The sequence below is a fragment of the Podarcis gaigeae genome, assembly GCF_964106915.1.
Source record: "Podarcis gaigeae genome assembly, chromosome: 10".
Classification (NCBI taxonomy): Eukaryota; Metazoa; Chordata; class Lepidosauria; order Squamata; family Lacertidae; genus Podarcis; species Podarcis gaigeae.
The window spans coordinates 8,119,765-8,143,938 of record NC_139686.1 but is presented as its reverse complement, the minus strand read 5'-3'; the positions used below and the strand labels follow the sequence as shown (position 1 = coordinate 8,143,938).

The following is a 24,174-nucleotide window of genomic DNA, read 5'->3' as shown; positions in this document are numbered from 1 at the left end:
TTACAACACCCACATAGCTGTGGTAGCTGCTGACTCCTAGCTCTAGAACTCTAATCTCCTGACAATCTCTGTAGGAATGTTTCTCTAAGAGTCCTGAGACTCTCTGGGCTCCAGGGAGTGAATCTGGGACGTTGTCTGCACATGCAAGTCATGTACCTGTTGAAACTCTTTGCTATGCATTGTGTGGCGTGCATGGCTTGTGAACCAGGCTAGAGCAGACTTTATTTGTTGCAATCGCACAGAGAGAGAGACAGATGCTTGCAGAGTAAGAAAATAACAAAGCAGTTTATTATGGGACGTCTATTACCTGGATGGAAAAGTTTCTGGTTCTGGAAAATACAGAGGCAGCTTCTTCATTCCCAGAGGATAACTCCAAGGTGACCTCCTATCTTGAGGTCAGAGAGAGGGAAAGGGTGAGAGAGAAGTGTGAGAAGCAGCAGGAGGGTGTGAACAGGATGCAACTTAAGTCTAACATCAAACAGCTAGGGAGGTCAGCTCAGAGTATAGTATGGAAGACTGGAAATCGCAGTTCTGTCTACCTCATTCATCTGCAGAATCCTCTTCTGTAAGCTGTTGCACCCAAATGTCCAAAATGTGCTCTGTTCACTGTCGACATGCAGAGGGCCAGGAGGCCAGCTGGCTAGCCCTGACTGGGCTGTCTCCTTCCAGTCATCCCACTGCGTAGACCATTGCCTCTGCTCCAACGTAAATCACCAACCCGGGCTTCAAAGCCAGGGCACACTATCAGCAGATAGAACTGCGCACACAGAATAGGGGTGAGGCTTGTGGAAGCATACTACAACTATGGATTTATTAATCATAAATCAGGACAAAGAAACCTCTCTCTCTCTCTCTCTCTCTCTCTCTCTCTCTCTCTCTCTCTCTCTTTCTCCGTCTTCTGAGAGAGAAACACGAAAAGCAAAAGCTATACACAATGGAAATTCCCAGCAAGCTGTGCTGGAATGTAAACAGACATGTGACACGCAACAGTTCCACACGTCTGCTCCTTCAGGTGGAATGGAAATCTCAACATCCACGAGCTATGGAATGAAATCCCATTTGTTTCAGTGCAAGCAACAAATCTGATGAGACCATCATAGAAGACCATCTTGGCTGAGTCCTTGAAGACCTGCTCCCTGCCTTGCAAGCATTTTCCACTAGGCCTGTCAGAAGGCACTCTGGACTGACTCCAGCTACAAAAGCTGAGGCTGCTGAACAGATTCTTGGGCTTGTTGTGATTGCAGAAATCAGTCAGTTGGGTTGTGTATTTTTTCATGTTTTGTTTATTGTTTACGACTACTTCTTGTTGGGTTGCAGTTACACATTTTTTTTCCGTGTTGTAAGCCGCCTTGAGCATAGTTTGAACTGTGGAAAGGCAGCATACAAATGAAATTATGTATGTATGCTACAAGTTCAGATTTCCACCACGTCTTCTAATCAGCAGAAAACTCAACAGTCAGTGACTAATAAATTGTGAGGGGAAGAAAAAATTCTGCTCAAGAAGCTCTTGAACTTCAACATAAAATGAAATTTTTAATTGACTTTCACAAGGATCATCCCGGGGGGCAATTTCTGCCTTTAAAAAAAACCAAACACTAAAAGGGGGAAATTAATTTAATAAAATAAAGGGTAATTATTAATTAAGACTCCGGAACTCATTGCTCTGATGAAAGATGGTCTTTGTGTTTTTCATCAGCTCATAACCGGGATGTCTGAATATGTTAAATTCTTGCAGAAAGTACTTTTTTTGGGGGGGGAATCAGCTTTCTGCTCCCAGAAGAGCTGAAGAGAATAGTTCACAAATTGCCACCTTGTAGATCCTATTCAAACTGAATTGTTTCCTGTGCTTAGGACTGGCAACTGACTGCAAAGATATGGCTTGGCCTACTCTTGTGTCTTTTACAGCAGTTTGCAGAAATTGAGAAATGAAACCTTTTTCATGAATGAGTATATCCACAATAGCCGTCCTAGAAAGTATTTATTTGTGTGGTGACAGGTTTAAAGCATGAAATAGAGGAAGATCTTGAATAATGAGTGTTGGTTTGAAACAAAGAGTCGTGCTTTTCAAAAGTGACCACGAAGCTATAATGAGATAAAGTTATAAAACTGCCTCTTTCTTACATAGATCTTTTGTATGTGGTTAAGTCCTTACAAGTTTCCCTTCACCTGACTCGAATATCTTCCTGTTGGAAATGCTCCCACAAATAGTTTATTGAAAGCCTCTTCTCTGGGTGCGCAGAAAATAATATTATCTAATAATGCACCTATAAAAGCTGTCATGTTGTTGTTGTTTAGTCGTTTAGTTGTGTCCGACTCTTCGTGACCCCCTGGACCAGAGCACGCCAGGCACTCCTGTCTTCCACTGCCTCCTGCAGTTTGGTCAAACTCATGCTGGTAGCTTCGAGAGCACTATCCAACCATCTCGTCCTCTGTCGTCCCCTTCTCCTTGTGCCCTCCATCTTTCCCAACATCAGGGTCTTTTCCAGGGAGTCTTCTCTTCTCATGAGATGGCCAAAGTATTGGAGCCTCAGCTTCAGGATCTGTCCTTCCAGTGAGCACTCAGGGCTGATTTCCTTAAGAATGGAGAGGTCTGATCTTCTTGCAGTCCAAGGGACTCTCAAGAGTCTCCTCCAACACCATAATTCAAAAGCATCCATTCTTTGGTGATCAGCCTTCTTTATGGTCCAGCTTTCACTTCCAACATCACTACTGGGAAAACCATAGCTTTTACTATAAGGACCTTTGTTGGCAGGGTGTCTCTACTTTTGTCATGTTACCCAGTCATGTTATGTTACCCTTAAGTGGGGTTGTCTGTCACAAAGACGTTAGCCGCAGTGGTGTCATACAGCCTTTCACAACCGAGTACCCTCCAGGTGTTTTGTACTAGAACTCCCAGCAGGACCAGTCAACATGGCCAAAGGCATAGGAACTGTAGTTCAGCAGCACCACGAGTGCCCCAGTTTACCTAAGGCCACAGAGCCGTCTGTCCCCTCTGGGCCATGAGGAATGCAGTGAAAGTCACACAGGGGCTAAGATCTATTCTTCCTTTTATCTTCCTTGACGCAGGCTGCGGAGGTCCCCAACCATATCTCTCGGTGTGATCAAATGCGGCGAAATCGCCTCTGCCAGCCTTCGTGTGAGTCGCTGCATACAAACAGTTTCTGACTCAACAATGACTGCACAGCTAAAGTAGGACGGTTCCCCAGATTAATCAATATACAAAGTGTTGCCGTGGTTCTGATCTCCATCAAAGCTCCTCTCCATCACAAAGGAAGAGGAGATCAAAACCCCAAAATTCAATAAAAAAAGGAGCGCGTTCTACTCCAGCACCACTTGCAGCTCGCAGCTGAAATAACATTGATATACAAACGTTCTCAAGGAAAACACACACACACAGTATACGAAATCCCTCAAAGCACTCCAAAGAAGAAATGATCCCTGGGGTTTGGGAGAGATCTGAGGCCTTGTCCGCACTTGAGATGGTAAATTATTATTATCATTATTATTTATTAAATTTGTGTATGTTTGCGGTTCGCAACATAATAATGCAAAATGAGAACAAAAAAACAAACAAACCACATAATAAAACAAATAACCACAAAGACTTTAAAAAGGCTATAGAATGTCAATCAGCCAAAGGCCTGGTTACAGAGAAATGTTTTCACATTCTGGTGCCTACAGATATGTAATGAAGGCACCAGGCGAGTCTCCCTGGGGAGAGCATTCCGCAAACGGGGAGTCACCACAGAAAAGGCCCTGTTCTTGTGTTGCCGCCCTCTAGCCCTCTCGTGAAGGAGGCACACAAAGAAGGACCTCACATGTTGAACATATGAGGCTGTGTTGGGGCTGCAGTGGACCACTTCACAAGGTGAGCAGAGGCCCAAAGGATCGAATGCATATCCATGAAATAAAGATCCCCTGCATTTCAAAAATTAGATGTTAGGGAGAAGAAAAAGCTGTGACTCTTCCCTCTGAGATACTAGTTTTCTGCTCCAACGAAAGAAGAATGGCAGACAAAATAAATGGACTACGCAGAATTAGATAAAATGACAGGAAGGATTCGAAACCTGCAAGACCAGAGATTCACAGAAGATTGGAAGAAATATACGAACTATTTGAAGAGCAACTGTAATCAACAAATTACGCTAGTAGGACTACAAGAAGTTTTGTAAGGAGAAATATATGAAATATTGCAAAGTAGAGAAAGAATAGAGATATTAGTTATGAGATTTAAATATAATAGTGGAAGTAAGAAATGTAAATTAAGTGAATAGATTTGAAAAACTGTATAAGATATAAAAGTATGCTTAATTATTTTTGAAAATGATATGTTAAAACACACACACACACACACACACACACACACACACACTACTAGTTTTCTGTGTGGAGGGTTTTCTTTAGTAAGGTGGAGCAGTCATTTGTGTCTGAACAGCCCAGACACAGGTTGACCACCTCAGTGAGAATGAGACCCTAGAGTCAAACTAGACATACGACACAGTTGGAGTCTCTGCTGACATTATGGCTGCCATGGTGGAGAGTGGTCTACTAGGGAAAAACTCAGTGTGGTTTCAGGCAGTGCCCAAATACCTGCCATCTTACAACCAACTGGGTTGCTGTCAGCTTCCTCCTCCTCAGTGTTGCCTTTGTAGAACTCAGTAGGCAGGAGCATGGGGATCATAGAATCACAGAGCTGGAAGGGACCCAAAGGTCATCTAGTCCAACCCCCTGCAATGCAGGATCAAACTAGAATTAGTTGGCTTTGCCTCTCATTGGTTCTGGCGCCACCTTCTGTTGGCCTCCCTGCATCCCACCCAACCAGTCTCAATGGGAACCAGCTACCACCTAGGGCAGTGATGGCCAAACTCAGTCCTCCAGCTGTTTTGGGACTACAACTCCCATCATCCCTAGCTAAAGGGACCAGTGGTCAGGGATGATGGGGAATGTAGTCCCCAAACAGCTGGAGGGCCGAGTTTGGCCGTCACTGACCTAGGGAAACATGGCTAATTCTTTGGTTCTCCACAACCAAGTCTTGTGTTCTAGTCTTCACCAACTGGGGTTTTGGACTACAATTCCCATCGTCTTCAGCCATACCAGCTGACCATTTAAACCAGTCACTGTGTTTCTTAGAGAGGCTGGAGAGGGGAAGAAACTGAAAAGCCTCTGAGGACAAGTGATTTACCTGAGAACATAGTCCAGCATCCGATTCTCACAGTGGCCCACCAGATTCCTGTGGGAAGCCTGCAAGATGGATATTATTATAAACAAATACGAAACCTCCCCATTGTCTTTTCCCTTCACAAATCCTGTCTTAAGGGCACATTTAAGATATGAATAGGGTGTGAGGCTGTGACCTGGCTCAGGAACTGGGTATTTATCATTACAAATGACTGGCCAGGCTCCCCAGGCAATCCAATCAAGTGACCATTAAACGGGTAACCTGTCAGACGAGATAAACAAGTCACTCGAATTTCTGCTGTAGACCGCCTTTTCTGTAGGTATGATGTATCTGAGGGGTAGTCTTGGGTTACACCCCTTCTGTGATGGGCAGGGAATTTAAAATGTCTATATAAGGTCTTTATAAGGATGTGGGTGGCGCTGTGGGTGAAACCACTGAGCCTAGGACTTGCCAATCAGAAGTCGGCAGTTCGAATCCCTGTGATGGGGTGAGCTCCCATTGCTCGGTCCCAGCTCCTGCCAACCTAGCAGTTTGAAAGTGCATCAAGGTGCTAGTAGATAAACAGGTACCGCTCCGGCAGGAAGGTAAACGGCATTTCTGTGCGCTGCTCTGGTTTGCCAGAGGCGGCTTCGTCATGCTGGCCACATGACTCGCAAGTTGTATGCCGGCTCCCTTGGCCAATAAAATGAGATGAGCACCGCAACCCCAGAGTCGGCCATGACTGGACCTAATGGTCAGGAGTCCCTTTACCTTTTATACAAGGACTTGTGTGCCATTGTTCTGGGTTCCTCTTCCTCTCCTGCGTGTGGTGAGCAAGGACCCCATTGCAACAGATCAATAAAGATCAGGCTTACTAGCTGCTTTGCTTCTCAATATTCTCTGGCTGGCCTCTGTTATTTTCTCCTACCAATAGGGAACCCTCTTAAGGACTCTATATGGGCTCTTGGATACCCCATAAGGGGGAAAGGGCAGATTTTGTTTACAACAATATGAGTGCCAAGAGCAGTTGCCTCTCCTTTGGTTCCCCACAACTGCTCCTGGCAGTGGTGGTAGAGCACACTCATCATGGCTAGTAGCCAATTATATGGCCAGTGCTATTTTTCTAGAAAAAGAGGTGCCTGAACTCACCTTGTTGTCTTAGAATGGCGATGGCACCCACCTCAGAGGTGCTGGAACTGAGTTCCTGCGAGTTCCTGAAGAAAAGCCCTGGGTATAGCCTTCTCCTCAATGAATGTGTCCAGTCCTCTTTTAAAGCAATCTGGGTTGGTTCCCACCGCTGTCTCCTGTGGGAGAGAGTTCCATAGTTTTTTTCCAAGCACAATTCAAAGAGTTGGTGCTGACCTTTAAAGCCCTTAACAGCCTTGGTCCAGTATACCTGAAGGAGCGTCTCCACCCCCATCGTTCAGCCTGGACACTGAGGTCCAGCTCCGAGGGTCTTCTGACGGTTCCCTCACTGAGAGAATTGAGGTTACAAGGAACCAGGCAGAGGGCCTTCTCGGTAGTGGCACCTGCCCTGTGGAACGCCCTCCCACCAGATGTCAAGGCAATAAACAACTATTTTACTTTTAAAAAACACCTGAAGGCAGCTCTGTTTAGGGGAGTTTTTAATGTCTGATGCTGTATTGTTTTTGATATTTGGTTGGAAGCCACCCAGAGTGGCTGGGAAGACCCAGTCAGATGGGCGGGGTATAAATAATAAATCATTATTATATTATTATATAACTCTGTGCTGCATGAAGAAGCGCTTCCTTTTGCCTGTCCTGAATTCCCCCACATTCAGTTTTATTGAATGTTCATGAATTCTGCTGTTATGAAAGGAGAGAAGCCTTTATCTCAGAGGTGGTCTGCGCATGTCTGTGGTGCCAGAAATTGCTTCTGCGCATGCCCAGATGCCAGAAAGCGTGCCTGTGAAGAAGCTATTTCCGGTGCCGCGGACACGCACAGATGCACTTTCCGGCATCTGAGCATGCGCAGAAGCGATTTCTGGAGCCGCAGAAGAGAGTCCCCGCGCTGCGCTGAGCCAGTTTAGCGCAGCGCTTGGGGACTCGCCAAATGGGCGGCTTGGTTTGGAGGCGGCTCATGGGCCAGTTAAGTGACCCTCATTGGCCAATTCTGGCCCATGGGCCTTAGGTTGCCGACCTCTGCTTTATCTACTCCCTTTCTCTGTGCCATGCAAAAGAAAATGTCCCCAAACTCTGGAAGCTTTCCTAACAGGGAGGAAGTCGCTCCTTCCCTTTCCGTTGCTCTTCTCTGAACCTTGTCCAACTCCATAATCTCTGTGGTGCCCAGAACAGCATTCCTAATGCAGTTGCGCCGTCGATTTCTATAACAGCTTCATTTTGTTTTCAGTTGTTTTCCTAATGGTCCCCAGCATGAAAATTCCCTTGATTGATTGGTTGATTCATTAAATTTCTATCCTGCCCTTCCTCCCCAAGGAGTTTAGGTTGATTAATGCAAAAACAAACAAACAAACAAAGGGGAGTTCATGGGTATGGGATTGAATAAAGGGGGAAATTCCTACGTCAGACTGGTAAAAGGTAAAAGTAAAGGAACCTTGGCCGGTTGGGCTCAAACATGGTTTCATTTGCCAGACTGAAAAACAGGAAGAGCTGCTGAAATTTCTCTGTACCTTTAATGGGATTGTGAATTTTGAATAATGGGATTCACTTTCTTTCCACCATTAAGAGATTAGTGCTGCTGTCAATGTGCAGCAGACACTTTGTCTGAGACCTTAATTTAACCCCCTTTCAATATGGTTAAGTCTTCAGATTATCACAGTGGTTTATAAACCCTCACCAGAGGGAAATAATGCTATTACTCCCTGGAAAACAATGTACCGTATTTTTCGCTCTATAACATGCACCCGACCATAACACACACGTAGTTTTTAGAGGAGGAAAATCCGTAGGCATGCCACCCATAGGCATTCCCTCCATAACACGCACAGACATTTCTCCATACTTTCTAGGAGGAAAAAAGTGAGTGTTATGGTGCAAAAAATACGGTATTTGAGGCTGCCACACTGTATCCAGTTTCCCAAGAGTAAGCTCCATTTAATGCACTGGGACACGGGCTGTGTACACACCATACCTTTGTAGCAGGAAACCACCACCCCCATCATTCAGTTTGTACAAACTTCACACACACTCACACTCACACTACACGTCTGTTATAAATTCATAGAAAATCAACCATACATCGGTTTTGCACTGTTCCACTTTTATTTTACTGCATGAAGGAAGGACTACAAAATGGGGAAGGTTTAATACAGGCCAGCCCAGCACATCCACAGGAGCCCTGCCCAGTTGCTATGCCAACCTTGATGGTCCTAGACAGAAGACAATCAAGATCACAAAGAACTTGCATATGGGAGTGGATTCAGCATGGACTGGAACAAAGGACAATGATCAGATCTTCCCTCAGGGGGCAGGAAACTGCGACTACCTTTTTGTCTTCAGAAAATGACTCATGGGGAGGAGGAGAAGGGAACCAGCCAGGTGACAGGACACTCAGGTTACCACCACAACTCCTCCCTCAACCCCTCCTTTCTGTAATGTATGCATGATGTTTCTGGGGGTGGGCTTGACCCAGTGGCGTAGCGTGGGTTGTCAGCACCCGGGGAAAGGCAAGTCTTTTGCGCTCCCTAACCCGTGGATTTGCGCCCCCTAACCCGTGGATTTGCGCTCCCTAACCCTACCCCCCAGATGTTGCGCCCGGTGCGGCCGGCCTCCCTGCACCCCCCACGCTACGCCACTGGCTTGGCCTACAGGATGGGAACTTCAAAAGTTTTTATAAGGTCTTGCCCACCATTTTTCTGTGTCTTTCCTCTCTCCTGCAAGTGAGGGGAACACCCTGTTGCAACAGTTCAATAAAGGCCAAGCCTACAGGCTGCTGTTTTGCTCCAAGTTATCCTGGTTGGTGTCTTTGTTTTGTCCAAGGGAGCCCTCAGATTTTTCCGGTAACACCTTTTACACACACACACACACACACACACACACACACACACACACACCAGGTATAATCACTGGAACTCTTAAGGTACTTAGAATTGTAGCTCTGTAGTGCTAGGCTACAGCTCTTAGGATCCTTTTTTTGGTGTGTGTGTGTGTGTATGTAAGGAAATGTGCTGCCTTGGCTTGGTGTGGCATTACACAAAATGGTTGCTGAGTCCAGAAGCACAGGAGAAGAGACAAGATCATGCCGCATCAGGTCCCCATTAAAGGCAGCTCCATTATAAAAGGTAAAGGTAAAGGACCCCTGGACAGTTAAGTCTGGTCAAAGGTGACTATGGGGTTGCAGCACTCATCTCACTTTCAGGCCGAGGAAGATGGTGTTTGTCCACAGACAGCTTTTCGGGTCATGTGGCCAGTGATAAGGAAAATTTCTGGCTACTCAACAGCCCAGATCGTCAGGCAGAGCCCATGGGTCTATATGGTCAGAAAGGAAGGAAGTTCTAGCCAGGTATAGGAGCAAAACAGCATTCAGTAGACCATGATCTTTATTGTTGCACAACAGGTCCCCACAGGAGTAAGAACCCCGAGCATGGGGTGACATTGGCTTTTAAAACTTGCAATCACCCAGAATACAGTTCGTACAGCATCATTGGTGCATCATCCTTACATCACTGACATGTCACAAAAGGGGAGGGGTAGACAGGGGTTAAACTAGTTCAGCCTTGGCAAACATGTCCAGACATGTATCTTAACACCGCTCAAGTAAAGGTAAAGGTAAAGGGACCCCTGACCATTAGGTCCAGTAGAGGACAACTCTGGGGTTGCAGCGCTCATCTCGCTTTATTGGCCGAGGGAGCCGGCGTACAGCTTCTGGGTCATGTGGCCAGCATGACTAAGCTGCTTCTGGCGAACCAGAGCAGTGCACGGAAACGCCGTTTACCTTCCCGCCGGAGCAGTACCTGTTTATCTACTTGCACTTTGATGTGCTTTCGAACTGCTAGGTGGGCAGGAGCTGGGACAGAGCAACGGGAGCTCACCCCATCGCGAACATCAGCCGTTCACCAAGAGAAACACTTTGCCCCTCTCCGTTGTTCAAAATGATCCAGCAGACTCTACTTCTCTTCTTATATTTGGTGCTATTTTGGACTCGACGCCACATTCTGCTCTTTTCCTGTACTCCTGCGACATCACGGGACGCCCAGAGACTGACCCAAATCCAAGATCTATGAAGTTGCAACTTCCTCTACCATCTAGGAAAGAGGAATGTTTGATCATTTCATCTCAGTCTGTGCCCACTTCGGATGCTTTCAGATCTGGCTGCCTGCAAATCTATTCAAGGCAATTAGCTTCTCTCATAACAATGAGCTTCTTTGTAAACAGCCCAGGGAGCAGATCTCTTTCAACAACAGAGCATCTTATCTTGACAAGTGGCCTTGTGAAATTCGGAACACAATAGCCCGTATTTAATCACAATGTTCTCACCTTTTACTTCATCCTTCCCACTCCCACTAGTAATTTTTGTTCACTCAGAAGAATGATCATTCCATAAAGAAAAGGAGATCTAGCGATGAAGACCTGGTTCCCTTTGTAAGCAGCTCATTTTGTTCTGGGTTTTCTTATTAGAGACCTCTTGATGAACCCTAAAAAAATACCCTCTGTGCTTCTGTTCCTGCTGACGGCAAACATTGGGTTATGAGAACTTCCTAGCAGTGCTTTCCAGGCTAGCAGATAACTTCCTAGCAGTGCTTTCCAGGAGGAGAACTGGATTGGGCTAGCAACAGATGGATATCTCTCCCATTCCCACTGAGCCAAAATCGATAGGTGGGCAGGGGCACCTGCCTGTCAATCACTTGGTGCCACAAGGGTGCCAGGTGTGCACTTTTTGGTTGCGCAAAATGTGCAGGCAAAGGCATAGTCTGCAAAATGCCCCTCTGAGAACTCCACAATCAGCTGCTGATTGTCAGGTATTTAAAAGCCCTTGGAACAGGACTTTCCTGCAAAACCATTTCAGTTGAACCATGCCTTTATCTGTCCAACAGCTGGCGGTGGCTTAGCCCAATGGCCTTGAGGGGCCTTGTGTGATGGTGGTGGTGGGACTGGGAGTGGTCTGATTAGGCATATCGGCTGCAGTTTCCTGTGATAAGAATTTTAAGGTCTTTTGTTGTTGTTTAGTCGCTTAGTCGTGTCCGACTCTTCATGACCCCCTGGACCAGAGCACGCCAGGCACTCCTGTCTTCCACTGCCTCCCGCAGTTTGGTCAAACTCATGCTGGTAGCTTCAAGAACACTGTCCCACCATCTCGTCCTCTGTTGTCCCCTTCTCCTTGTGCCCTCCATCTTTCCCAACATCAGGGTCTTTCCCAGGGAGTCTTCTCTTCTCATGAGGTGGCCAAAATATTGGAGTCTCAGCTTCACGATCTGTCCTTCCAGTGAGCCCTCAGGGCTGATTTCCTTCAGAATGGCTAGGTTTGATCTTCTTGCAGTCCATGGGACTCTCAACAGTCTCCTCCAGCACCATAATTCAAAAGCATCCATTCTTCAACGATCAGCCTTCTTTATGGTCCAGCTCTCACTTCCATACATCACTACTGGGAAAACCATAGCTTGAACTATACGGACCTTTGTTGGCAAGGGGTTGTCTCTGCTTTTTAAGATGCTGTCTATTGATGCGTGAATGAGGCAAAATGGGCAGTGGGTAGCTCCAGCTCCCAAGTTTTTAACTCTGCTGAACCAGTTTAAAAAAAACTCAGGAGATGCTGAGCTATTTGGGCTTTTTGCCTGATGCTGTTTCAAGCTTCTCATGTTATCTTTGAGAGCGACGCACCCCTCCCCAGCCATCTCCCTCCCCCTTGTACCTTCCTGCTGAACACAGAGTGGGCCCTGTGATGTTAAGGTCACCCGGCACTTGTCAAACAAGCCAGGCAAGCAGGCGATCGGGATGTCCTCCCTCATCCAGCGACCTAAAGCAGAAGATGGGCAGTTGGCAGGGCGATGGAGAATTTTCAATCAGGCATCTCTGAGCAAGGGAAGTTCCTGCTGACAGGAGTGAAGCAATTGCGGTTCCAATCGCAGTGCAGAAAGGGGTCACGGGTTGAGCGCCGGTTCAGGGTGAATCGAGGTAGCGCTCTGTCTCTGGTAATATCTCTTGACAGTGGCAGTGAACTGCATCAGGCCACGCGCTCAGCCAAGAAAGTGCTAAAATGAAGAGTATCATGGCCCCTTTCAACAAGCATTTTGGAAAGCCCGGGGCAGAGAGAGAGAGAGAGAGAGAGAGAGAGAGAGAGAGAGAGGAGGTGTGAAGTGCTTACCTAATGACAAGGGGAGTTCTTTCAGAGGGGTCTAATGAAGAACAGCCAAGGCCCATTCCTACAGAAGATATCGTTGGCCAAAAATATGCATTTTCCTAGCATGCGTTAATGCTGTGACATTACCAGGTAGCACTTTGAGTAGGGGTGTTCAAAGGTTCCTGATACAAACCAACCTTATCTGCACCTTCACTAATGTGTGGATCTGATTGCAGCTATTCATCGGATCTCACACTCTTTGAAATGTGATGCTGTTCTCAAAAAAAGGTATCAAGAGGCGTTTTCAAATGCCCCTTTGGAGATAAAATGCATTTATCAACGTGGATTTTGAGGTTAAAATATCAATGTGGGTTTTGAAGAGTATATAGGTTGAAAAATATGTACTTAAATGCAAATGCAAATGTTGAAAATATATATATACACCGTATTTTTCGCTCTATAAGATGCACCGGACCACAAGACGCACCTAGTTTTTGGAGGAGGAAAACAAGAGAAAAAATATTCTGAATCCCAGAAGCCAGAACAGCAAGAGGGATCGCTATGCAGTGAAAGCAGCAATCCCTCTTGCTGTTCTGGCTTCTGGGATAGCTGCGCAGTCTGTATTCACTCCATAAGACGCACAAACATTTCCCCTTACTTTTTAGGAGGGAAAAAGTGAGTCTTATAGAGCAAAAAATACGGTATGTGTATGTGTGTGTGTTTTCCAAATTTAAAACAAATAAAACACAAAGTAACAAACAAATAACAAAACATATAAAAAAGAAGAAGAAACATACACACAATACTTCTTACAGGTAGAAATCCAAGTGTAGTGTGATTTTATATTTTTAAAATGCATATTAGTAAAGGAATGGGGTGGGGTGGACACGTGAATGAACATATACAAACTTGACACAGGTCAGAAATGTATCAACAGTGCAACCCTTAGCATGTCTGCTCAGAAAGGAGACCCTAAAAAAAATCCACATTACACAAGAGACTGAACTTCTGGCTCAATTTCTGGTTTTTGCACTGGCTCCGCCTCTCTGACATTGAGCACGCCCCCCCTTAAACATGCCCACATTTCATTGGCTGTCAGGATTTGGTGCCTCCCCTCCTGTTGATTCTGAACAGAGGAGCAAAGCAAAGCAGCTTCTCTCTGGCATTAAACATGGCCTTGTGTTGAGTCAGACGTACTGGTCCACCTAGCTCTGAATATTGCCAATTCACTGACTGGCATCAGCTTCCCAGGCTTTCATGGAATCATTGTATCGTAAAACTGCAGAGTTGGGAGGGAGCCCAGGGGTCATCTAGTCCAACCCCCTGCAATACAGGAATCTCAACTCAAGCACCCATGGCAGATGCTTAGAAACCTCCAAGGAAGGAGAGTCCACCGAACCAAAGATTTAGAATTTATTATTTCGGTCACAGACCAGTTCCAGCCCACATACAATCTCAAGGAAGTCATGAAACACGATAGGGATACATTTGAATTTGCAATTAGGTATAACAGGGACAATACAGATGTAGCAACAGTTAAAAAATATATAAATTAAAACTTAGTCACTGTTACAGGAAAAATCCGAGGGCTCCCTTGGACAAAACAAAGACACCACCCAGGATAACTTGGAGCAAAACAGCAGCCTGTAGGCTTGGCCTTTATTGAACTGTTGCAACAGGGTATTCCCCTCACGTGCAGGAGAGAGGAAAGACCCAGAAGAATAGTGTGCAAGGTCTTATAAAAACTTTTGAAATTCCCCTCCTCTAGATCAAGCCCACCCCCAGAAACATCATGCATACATTACAGAAAGGAGGGGTTGAGGGAGGAGTTGTGGTGGTAACATCATGCATACATTACAGAAAGGAGGGGTTGAGAGAGGAGTTGGTGGTAACCTGAGTGTCTTGTCACCTGTCTGGTTCCCTTCTCTCCCCCTCCCCATGAGTCACTTCCAGGAGACAAAGGGGAGTTTGCAGTTTCCTGCCCCCAGAGGGAAGATCTGATCATTGTCCTTTGTTTCAGTCCATGCTGAATCCACTCCCATATGCAAGTTCTTTGTGATCTTGATTGTCTTCTGTCTGGGATCATCAGGGTTGGTATGGGCAGAGCTCCTGTGGATGTGCTGAGACAGTGAAGGGATTATGGCTGACCAGGACTAAGCCACCCCCCTTTGTTAGTTCTTGTCATATGGAGTAAAAATAAAATGGAACAGTGCAAATCCGATGTATGGTTGATTTTCTATGAATTTATAACAGAAATGTGGCGTATGTAGTGTGTGAGTGTGTGTGTGTGTGTGTGTGTGTGTGTGTGTGTGTGTGTGTGTGAAGTTTATACAAACAGAATGATTGGGGTGGGGGGTGGGGTTCCTGCTACAGTCACTAAAATATAACCTAAAATTATCATTAAAGGTAAAGGTACCCCTGACCATTAGGTCCAGTTACAGATGACTCTGGGGTTGTGGCGCTCATCTCTCTTTGCTGGCTGAGGGAGCCGGCAGACAGCTTCCGGGTCATCTGGCCAGCATGACTAAGCCGCTTCTGGCGAACCAGAGCAGCGCACGGAAACGTTTACCTTCCCACCAAAGCGGTACCTATTTATCTACTTGCACTTTGACGTGCTTTCGAACTGCTAGGTGGGCAGGAGCAGGGACCAAGCAACGGGAGCTCACCCCGTCGCGGGGATTCGAACCACTGGCCTTCTGATCGGCAAGTCCTAGGCTCTGTGGTTTAACCCTCAGTGCCACCTGCGTGTATGGAATATGGCATGTATGGAGCCTGGAAGAATATCTATGGGCAGCGTCGATGATATGTTTTCAACATTGTACATATCGGCCACGAGGGCCATTATTTCCATACGTGGAAAAGGCATGGAACTGCAACATTAGCGCAAATCTAAAGATCAGCTGCCATGTTCAAAAGGGCCAAACAGCTGGCGTATTGTCATGCACGAACATGATAAGTGATTGATAACAGCGTGCGTGATCCTCATCTCTCTCTGCTAACCCCACGTCTCCTTTGATCTCACAGGGCTGATTCCCAGCCAGTTAAATCTGAACCGATAACAGAATCATAGCCTCAGAAGAGAAAATGAAAAATCGCCAGATATCTCGTTCCTGATGGTAATCTGAAAAGGGCAGGAGGAGTGAGGCAGGTTGGATTATGCAAGGAAATTAACTTTGAGAGGCGGCAAATTAGCAGTGGGAGCTCTCCTGAGCTGCAGGAGGTGTTGGGCTGGTTTTTATCTTGAAGGGAATCTGCCTGGGGTGAGGGAAGAGTGCTAAAAGAAAGACAAGTCTGTCCCTGGGCTCTTATATGCACAACCAGGAACCCTTCATACATTTCAGAAGAATTGCTGGCATATTCATGGTGCCAAGGTCACTAACCTTCTGGGGCCAGTGGGCACATCTGGCTTTTTGATAAAGTGTAATGGGTGCCAGTTGTCTTTGTCCATGGAGTTTTCTTGGCAGGGATACTGGAGTGGCTTGCCGGTTCCTGCTCCAGGTGGATCATGTTTGGTCAAAACTCTCCACGATGACCTGTCCGTCTTGGGTGGCCCTGCGCGGTATAGCTCATAGCTTCTCTGAGTTATTCAAGCCCCTTTGCCACATGACAAACCTAGACAGGATCTTAAAAAGCAGAGACATCAGCTTGCCAACAAAGGTCTGTATAGTTGAAGCGATGTATGGTGATGTATGGAAGTGAGAGCTGGACCATAAAGAAGGCTGATCGCCGATTAATGGATGCTTTTGAATTCTGGTGCTGGAGGAGACTCTTGAGAGTCCCATGGACTGCAAGAAGAACAAACCTGTCCATTCTTGAGGAAAAACAAAATAAAAAAATTCCTTCCAGTAGCATCTTAAAGACCAACTAAGTTAGTTCTAGGTATGAGCTTTCGTGTGTATGCACACTTCTTCAGATACACTGAAACAGAAGTCACCAGACCCTTCTATATAGTAAGAAGGTGGGGAGGGGTATTACTCAGAAGGGTGGTGGGAATGGGTGATTGGCAGATAGCTGTGATGAGCCTGTTGACGACTCTTAACGACTGCAATAGGTCTTGTAGGAAAAAGCAAGGGGTGAGAAGGTGAAAAATGGCTTTGTCATGTATAATGAGATAAGAATCCAATGTCTTTGTTCAGACCAGGTCTCTCCATGGTTTTAAGTTTGGTAATAAGTTGCAATTCAGCAGCTTCTCTTTCCAGTCTATTTCTGAAATTCCTTTGTAATAGAACAGCTACTTTGAGATCTTGTATAGAATGTCCTGGGAGATTGAAGTGTTCTCCTACTGGTTTCTCTGTCTTGTGATTCCTGATGTCAGATGTCAGATTCCTGATGTCAGACTATGGCAGACCAACACGGCTACCTATCTGTAACCATTCTTGAGGAAATCAGCCCTGAGTGCTCACTGGAAGGACAGATCCTGAAGCTGATACCATGTCTGATCACTGTCCACGTTGGCTGGGGCTGGTGGGAGCTGGAGCCGAAGGGCATCCCAGTGGCTCCCTACCTCTGCTCTAAGATCCCCGTTTCAGCACCACCTACCGACAAAACCAATGTGGGCTTTTCATTCAAGCCGTGTCTGCTTAACTGATTTCGCCACACCAGACGTTTCTCACTGCACTGGGAGCAAGGACAATGTCCTTGGCTGCGTGCAAGGAGTTGAAGGGATTGCTCTTTGTTCTAATAATAAGTACGCTCTGGAAGGGGGCTGTGATTTATTATGCCGCTCATTGATTTGTGCTTCCTTAAATAAAGCTGCACTTTGAAAGGAACACTCTGCTGTTGTCTGAGACTCAATGGCTGGAAGAGAAATGGAGAAAGAAGGGCAGCAGAATAATAGGAAGGAGCCTGTCCAACAAACCCCACGTAGTCTGGCGAGGGGAGAAAAGAACAACAGGCGGGATGGGTGGATATTTTGAAATTGGATTCAGTGCGGACCATGGTGTAATCCTCTGCAAATTAGGACCCATCCCAGTCTTGTGATTGATATTTCTTCTAAACTGTTTTGAATGCTGCATTTTCCCTGGAGTTTGGGATGAAGGGCGAGCAATAAGAAATTATTATTATTATTATTAATCATCATCATCATCATCATCATCATCATCTCTGTTCTGCTCACCTCATTCTTGGAGACCGGGGGGAGGGGGAGGCAGCTTGTCACAGGAGGAGAAGGAAACTCCTGGGATTCTCTAGCAGTCCCTTGACCCCCCCCCCATCCCCTTCTCTGCTTCAGCCTCGGAGTTTGAACTGCTCCCTGTCTTTGCTCATCTCTCTTCATATCTCTTCAAGACCTACATTGGCTCCCAGCACAATTCAAAGTGTTGGTGTTGACCTCTAAAGCCCTAAACGACCTCGGCCCAGTATACCTGAAGGAGCTTCTCCATCCCCATCGTTCAGCCTGGACACTGAGGTCCAGCTCCGAGGGCCTTCTGGTGGTTCATAGAAACACATAAAGGTAAATAAAATGGGACTTCAGAGGACTTGCCTATGTCCAAAAGCTCCAATATTCTAGGCCTGGGGAAGCCTAGGCAAAAAGATGTGTCTTCAAAACATTTCTGGAGCAACTGCTTCATGTACAACAGAAGGAAGGCCATTCATTCCAGAGTACAAGGGCAACAGCAGAAGATGCCCACTTTGGGGTCACCACCCTATATACACTGAATGATAATTCTGACCGCAACATTTGGTTGCAGGTCCCACTTGCACCCTTCTAAGAGGAGCGGGTACTTCAGCAAAGAACATGCTTAATATTCATGGATTGGAAGATTTGTTTGTTGTTTAGTCGTTTAGTCGTGTCCAACTCTTCGTGACCCCATGGACCAGAGCACGCCAGGCACTCCTGTCTTCGACTGCCTACCGCAGTTTGGTCAAACTCATGCTGGTAGCTTTGAGAACACTGTCCAACCATCTCATCCTCTGTTGTCCCCTTCTCCTTGTGCCCTCCATCCTTCCCAACATCAGGGTCTTTTCCAGGGAGTCTTCTCTTCTCATGAGGTGGCCAAAGTATTGGAGCCTCAGCTTCAGGATCTGTCCTTCCAATGATCACTCAGGGCTGATTTCCTTCAGAATGGATCGGTTTGATCTTCTTGCAGTCCAAGGGACTCTCAAGAGTCTCCTCCAGCACCAGAATTCAAAAGCATCAATTATTTGGCAATCAGCCTTCTTTATCAGCTCTCACTTCCATACATCACTTCTGGGAAAACCATAGCTTTAACTATACGGACCTTTGTCGGCAAGGTGATGGTGGTGTTAAAGGTAAAGGGACCCCTGACCATTAGGTCCAGTCGTACCGACTCTGGGGTTGCGGCGCTCATCTCGCTTTATTGGACGAGGGAGCCGGCGTACAGCTCCCGGGTCATTTGGCCAGCATGACTAAACTGCTTCTGGCGAACCAGAGCAGCACACGGAAACGCCGTTTACCTTCCTGCCTATTTATCTACTTGCACTTGACGTGCTTTCGAACTGCTAGTTTGGCAGGAGCAGGGACCGAGCAACGGGAGCTCACCCCGTCATGGGGATTCGATCCACCGACCTTCTGATCGGCAAGTCCTAGGCTCTGTGGTTTAATCCTCAGCTTCCCAATGGTGGTGTTAGTTATGGTATCATTAATAATCAAGCAGGGGTAATATTTTACTTACGTATTGCCAGTGCTATTTTTCTAGAGAAATGGGTGCCGGAACTCACCATGAACACCTCCCTGGTTCTCTTAGAATTGCAATGAGAGGTGCTGGAACTGAGAACCACTGCTCTAGGTCTTGCTCTAGTGCCCAGAATTCTTGGGGGGAAATGTTGCTTTAAAGTTATAACCCTTTTGGGACCAGTAGGCACATATCGAATTTTGTGAGAGTCTTGGGGGTTGTATTTGAAGTGTTGTTGTTGTTGTCTAGTCGTTTAGTCGTTTAGTCGTGTCCAACTCTTCATGACCCCATGGAACAGAGCACGCCAGGCACTCCTGTCGTCCACTGCCTTCCGCAGTTTGGTCAAACTCATGTTGGTAGCTTTGAGAACACTGTCCAACCATCTTGTCCTCTGTCATCTGCTTCTCCTTGTGCCCTCCATCTTTCCCAACATCAGGGTCTTTTCCAGGGAGTCTTCTCTTCTCATGAGGTGGCCAAAGTATTGGAGCCTCAGCTTCAGGATCTGTCCTTCCAGTGAGCACTCAGGGCTGATTTCCTTCAGAATGGCTAGGTTTGATCTTCTTGCAGTCCATGGGACTCTCAAGAGTCTCCTCCAGCACCAGAATTCAAAAGCATCCATTCTTCGGCGATCAGCCTTCTTTATGGTCCAGCTCTCACTTCCATACATCACTACTGGGAAAACCATAGCTTTAACTATACAGACCTTTGTCGGCAAGGTGATGTCTCTGCTTTTTAAGATGCTGTCTAGTTTTGGAGATTTCCATTTCCTCTTTATACACTGGACTTCCCTCTGCCCCAGCCTCTTCCTGCTCACTAAACTCTGTTGCCCTTTCAGCATCCTGCCCCTCTTCCCAGTCTTCTCCCTCTGGCCTCTCCTCGGTGTCCCACCATCAATCCCCTGGCTCTGAGCCTTCGTCCTCTGGGGTTTCCCCAGCTGGTGCCTTCCACCACTCCTCTTTGTCCGGCCAGTCCCGGACACTGAGCAAGGTGGGCCAGTGGTCTGACTTGATGCAAGGTACCTTTCTGTGATGGCCTGGGACTTGGGCTCGGACTTGGATCCAGAGGAATCTCAGTTTGCACCGGATCCTTTGCCCCAGGTGGCATCTGAACCTAGTTTGGGTTCTGATCCTGAAGTCCCAGTCTGCACAGGTTCTCCTGCAACAAACACCACCTGGGCCGAGTCAGGGGCCTGAGCCTGCCCTGGCTCCAGATGCAGGGTTGACCTCGTTGCCTTTAGCTGGGCAATCATGTGCAGCTGCTCCACTACCAATTGGGTCAGGAGAGGCTGAGGCAGCCTCTGGGTCTAGTAATCCACCGACATCTTCCGAGCTGCAGAGACTGAGGTCTGAGAGAAGGAGAGACCTGAGTACAGTGGCACCTCGGGTTACCTACGCTTCAGGTGACATAGGCTTCAGGTTACAGACTCCGCTAACCCAGAAATATTACCTTGGGTTAAGAACTTTGCTTTAGGATAAGAACAGAAATCATGCAGCGGCGGCGCAGCGGCAGCAGGAGGCCCCATTAGCTAAAGTGGTGCTTCAGGTTAAGAACAGTTTCAGGTTAAGAACAGACCCCCCACAACAAATTAAGTTCTTAACCTGAGGTACCACTGTACTCGCAGGAGGAGTGCTCGCCTTTGGGCGAGACAGGGAGGTGAGTCACCGGGGGATCAGGACTGGCTGTTACCCTGAGAGAGGTAAACGCCTGCTGGACCCTGCCCCAGGTTGTGGGAGTACATTGCTGTTTGCCAGAACCTGCCTGTGATCCTGTGCCTGGTTCCCTGCCTCGTGTCCTGCCTTGGCCCTGTCGGACTGACTCCTCGCGGAACCCCTGGATTCGGGACCGGACCTGGACTGCATTACTCGGGTTGCCCCTGGGCCCAGCACACTTTCTGTCTTCCCATCTGTTTATAACTTGCTGTCACAAACTGAGTTATAGTTTCCGTTTCCTAGCGCTCTTCTGACACCAGACTTCTCTTCAAGGTTTCTGGCTTTGTTTTCCCCATCTTTGGCAGGGGTGGATTTGTATTCACAAGAAGCCAACAGCACAGACTGCCGAGAAAAGCTCAATCAATCACAATCACAGGCAAATGAATTGTACTGGTGCTACTTTTGGAACTGCGCAAAATGCAGCCGCCCCAAATTTATAGGGATTTAGCCGCCTTCCAGAGCGAGATGCCATGTGCTGTGCAGTTCTAAAAGCCAAATGCAGGGAGGGAGATTGCGACTCAAAATCCTCCAGGCCAAATTCAGATTCTTGCTCAGGGAGATGGCAGAGTCTCCCCATGAAATCTCAGTTCCAATGTAAGGGGTTGAAATATACTCGGAGTTGAGTGTGGTTTTCATGCTCTTTATTCAGCTCATAGTACATTGGTACCTCAGGTTAAGTACTTAATTCGTTCCGAAGGTCTGTACTTAACCTGAAACTGTTCTTAACCTGAAGCACCACTTTAGGTGCTTCAGGAGCCGGAGCATGATTTCTGTTTTCATCCTGAAGCAAAGTTCTTAACCTGAAGCACTATTTCTGGGTTAGCAGAGTCTGTAACCTGAAGCATATGTAACCTGAAGCGTATGTAACCTGAGGTACCACTGTAATGAGGAATGCAAGTTCCCCCGATATGTCTGCTTTATATACATTATTTACACAATGGGCCCCACGTGATTGGCTAATTCCAGGATTCTCCTGTAGGCCAATCAGGTTGCAGATTCCCTTCCACCTGGAACTGGATTGGGTGGCTCCTGTGGACCAATCAGACTGCTACATTCTGAATCCTATTTTTCTAGGACTAATCAGACTGCTGCATTTTGGATCCTATTCAACTTAGTACATAACAGGGTGCTTGTTTGAAAATCCTCAACCCACCCCCGGGGAACTTAACCTCTTCTAGGCATGGAAGATTAGAATGATGTGTCTCCATTCAGTACTGGTAAGAATGACTGGACTGTACCACTTTTGATGCCAAGGCGGTGGGGCCGGGACACACTTCTGAATGCTTATATGTAAAAGCAACAAGCAGCACATCATACAAGCTGGCTCTACTTAGTCCCTAAAATAATATATACAGTGGTACCTTGGTTCTCAAACTTTTTTTTTTTATAAATATTTATTAAGGTTTTTGAATACAAATGCATAAATAATAAACAACATTATTTATATCATAACATAATTTCATCACTTCTTTGGACTCCCTCACGTCTCCCGCTCTCACTTACATCGTTAAAAAAAGGTTTTTCCAAGCAAATTACCATCTTGTTTACAATCTTATATCCGCTCATTTAAATAGGATCTAGCAGTTCTCCAAAAGATTTATATTTTCCTTAATCTCACTTATCGTCGAATTCGGGTCTAATTCAGTGGTGGGCAATTATTTGCGATCTAGCATCCTTCTTAACATTCAACCAAATTACAATATTTTTGTAAATAAATCTTAAATTTCTTCCAGTCTTCTTCAACCCTCTCTTCTCCCAGGTCTCGGATTCTGCCAGTCATCTCGGCCAGTTGCATATAGTCCATCAGCTGCATCTGCCACTCTTCCAGTGTGGGTAGATCTTGAGTTTTCCAACTCTTAGGGATGAGTATCCTTGCTGCTGTTGTTGCATACATAAAGAATGTTCGGTCCTTCTTTAACACCTTCTGGCCGACAATGCCCAAAAGGAAGGCCTCTGGTTTCTTAGTAAAGGTATACTTGAACACCTTTTTCAACTCATTATATATCATTTCCCAGAAGGCCTTCACTTTAGGGCAGGTCCACCAGAGGTGAAAGAATGTTCCTTCATTTTCTTTACATTTCCAACATTTATTATCAGACAAATGGTATATTTTGGCAAGTTTAACTGGGGTCATGTACCATCTATATATCATTTTCATTACATTTTCCTTCAGAGCATTACATGCAGTGAAGTTCAGCCCAGTGGTCCACAACCTTTCCCAGTCCTCAAACATAATGTTATGCCCAATGTCCTGAGCCCACTTTATCATAGCCGATTTAACCATTTCGTCTTGTGTATTCCATTTTAACAGCAGGTTATACATTCTTGATAATACCTTAGTCTTTGGTTCTAACAATTCTGTTTCCAACTTCGATTTCTCCACCTGGAACCCTAACTTTTTATCATTTTTAAAGACTTCTTTAATCTGAGCGTAATGTAACCAGTCTCGCACTTTATCCTTCATTTTCTCCAAACTCTGCAATTTCCAATTGTCTCCATCTTTTTCTAATATTTCCCAATATTTTGGCCACTTGGCCTCCATATTGGGTCTTTTTCAGGCCTTAGCTTCAAGAGGTGAAAGCCACCTCGGAGTTTTATTTTCCAATAAGTCTTTGTATTTTGTCCAGACATTAAATACTGCTTTCCTGACAATATGGTTCTTAAAGGCCTTATTGCTCTTAACCTTATCATACCATAAGTATGCATGCCAACCAAAAGCATTATTAAAACCTTCCAAGTCCAGTACATCAGTGTCTTCGAGAAGTAGCCAGTCTTTTAGCCAGCAGAAAGCTGCAGCTTCATAGTACAGCTTTAAGTCTGGCAGGGCAAAGCCCCCTCTTTCTTTCGCATCAGTTAATATCTTAAACTTAATTCTGGGCTTTTTGCCCTGCCAGACAAATTTAGAGATGTCTCTCTGCCACTTCCAGAAGCACTCCGTCTTGTCCACAATCTGTAATGTTTGGAACAAAAACAACATTTTTGGCAATACATTCATCTTAATAGCAGCAATTCGGCCTAACAAAGAAAGCTTCAATTTTGTCCAACTGTCCAAATCTCTCTTAATTTCAGACCAACATTTTTCATAGTTGTCCTTAAACAGACTCAGATTTTTTGCTGTAATGTTTACCCCTAGGTACTTTACTTTTTTAACCACAGTTAGTTCTGTTTCTCTCTGAAACCGTTCTGACTCTGTATCTGTCAAATTTTTCCCCAACACCTTGGTTTTCTGTTTATTTAATTTAAATCCCGCTACCCGACCAAAGTCTTGTATCAGTTGCAATACTCTTTTTGTACTAGATTCTGGCTCCTGCAAAGTCAAAACTAGGTCATCTGCAAAAGCTTTAAGTTTATATTGTTTCGCTCCGACCTGGATCCCTTCCACCAACCGGTCCCCTCTGATCATATTCAAGAGCAC

General features: G+C 46.0%; 1 long non-coding RNA gene across 4 annotated transcripts in view; it reads right to left on the bottom strand.

Annotated features, from left to right (window-relative positions):
* LOC310826295 overlaps positions 1–24,174 on the bottom strand; it is a 324,400-nt gene that overhangs the window by 181,694 nt on the left and 118,532 nt on the right. Inside the window, exon 1 of one of the 4 annotated variants that reach the window (XR_014555702.1) lies at positions 6,555–6,715. The exons of the other annotated variants lie outside the window; for them this stretch is intronic. This is a non-coding gene — a long non-coding RNA (uncharacterized lncRNA). Of the gene's footprint in view, positions 1–6,554; positions 6,716–24,174 lie in introns of those variants that run through there. 4 annotated transcript variants of the gene reach the window in all.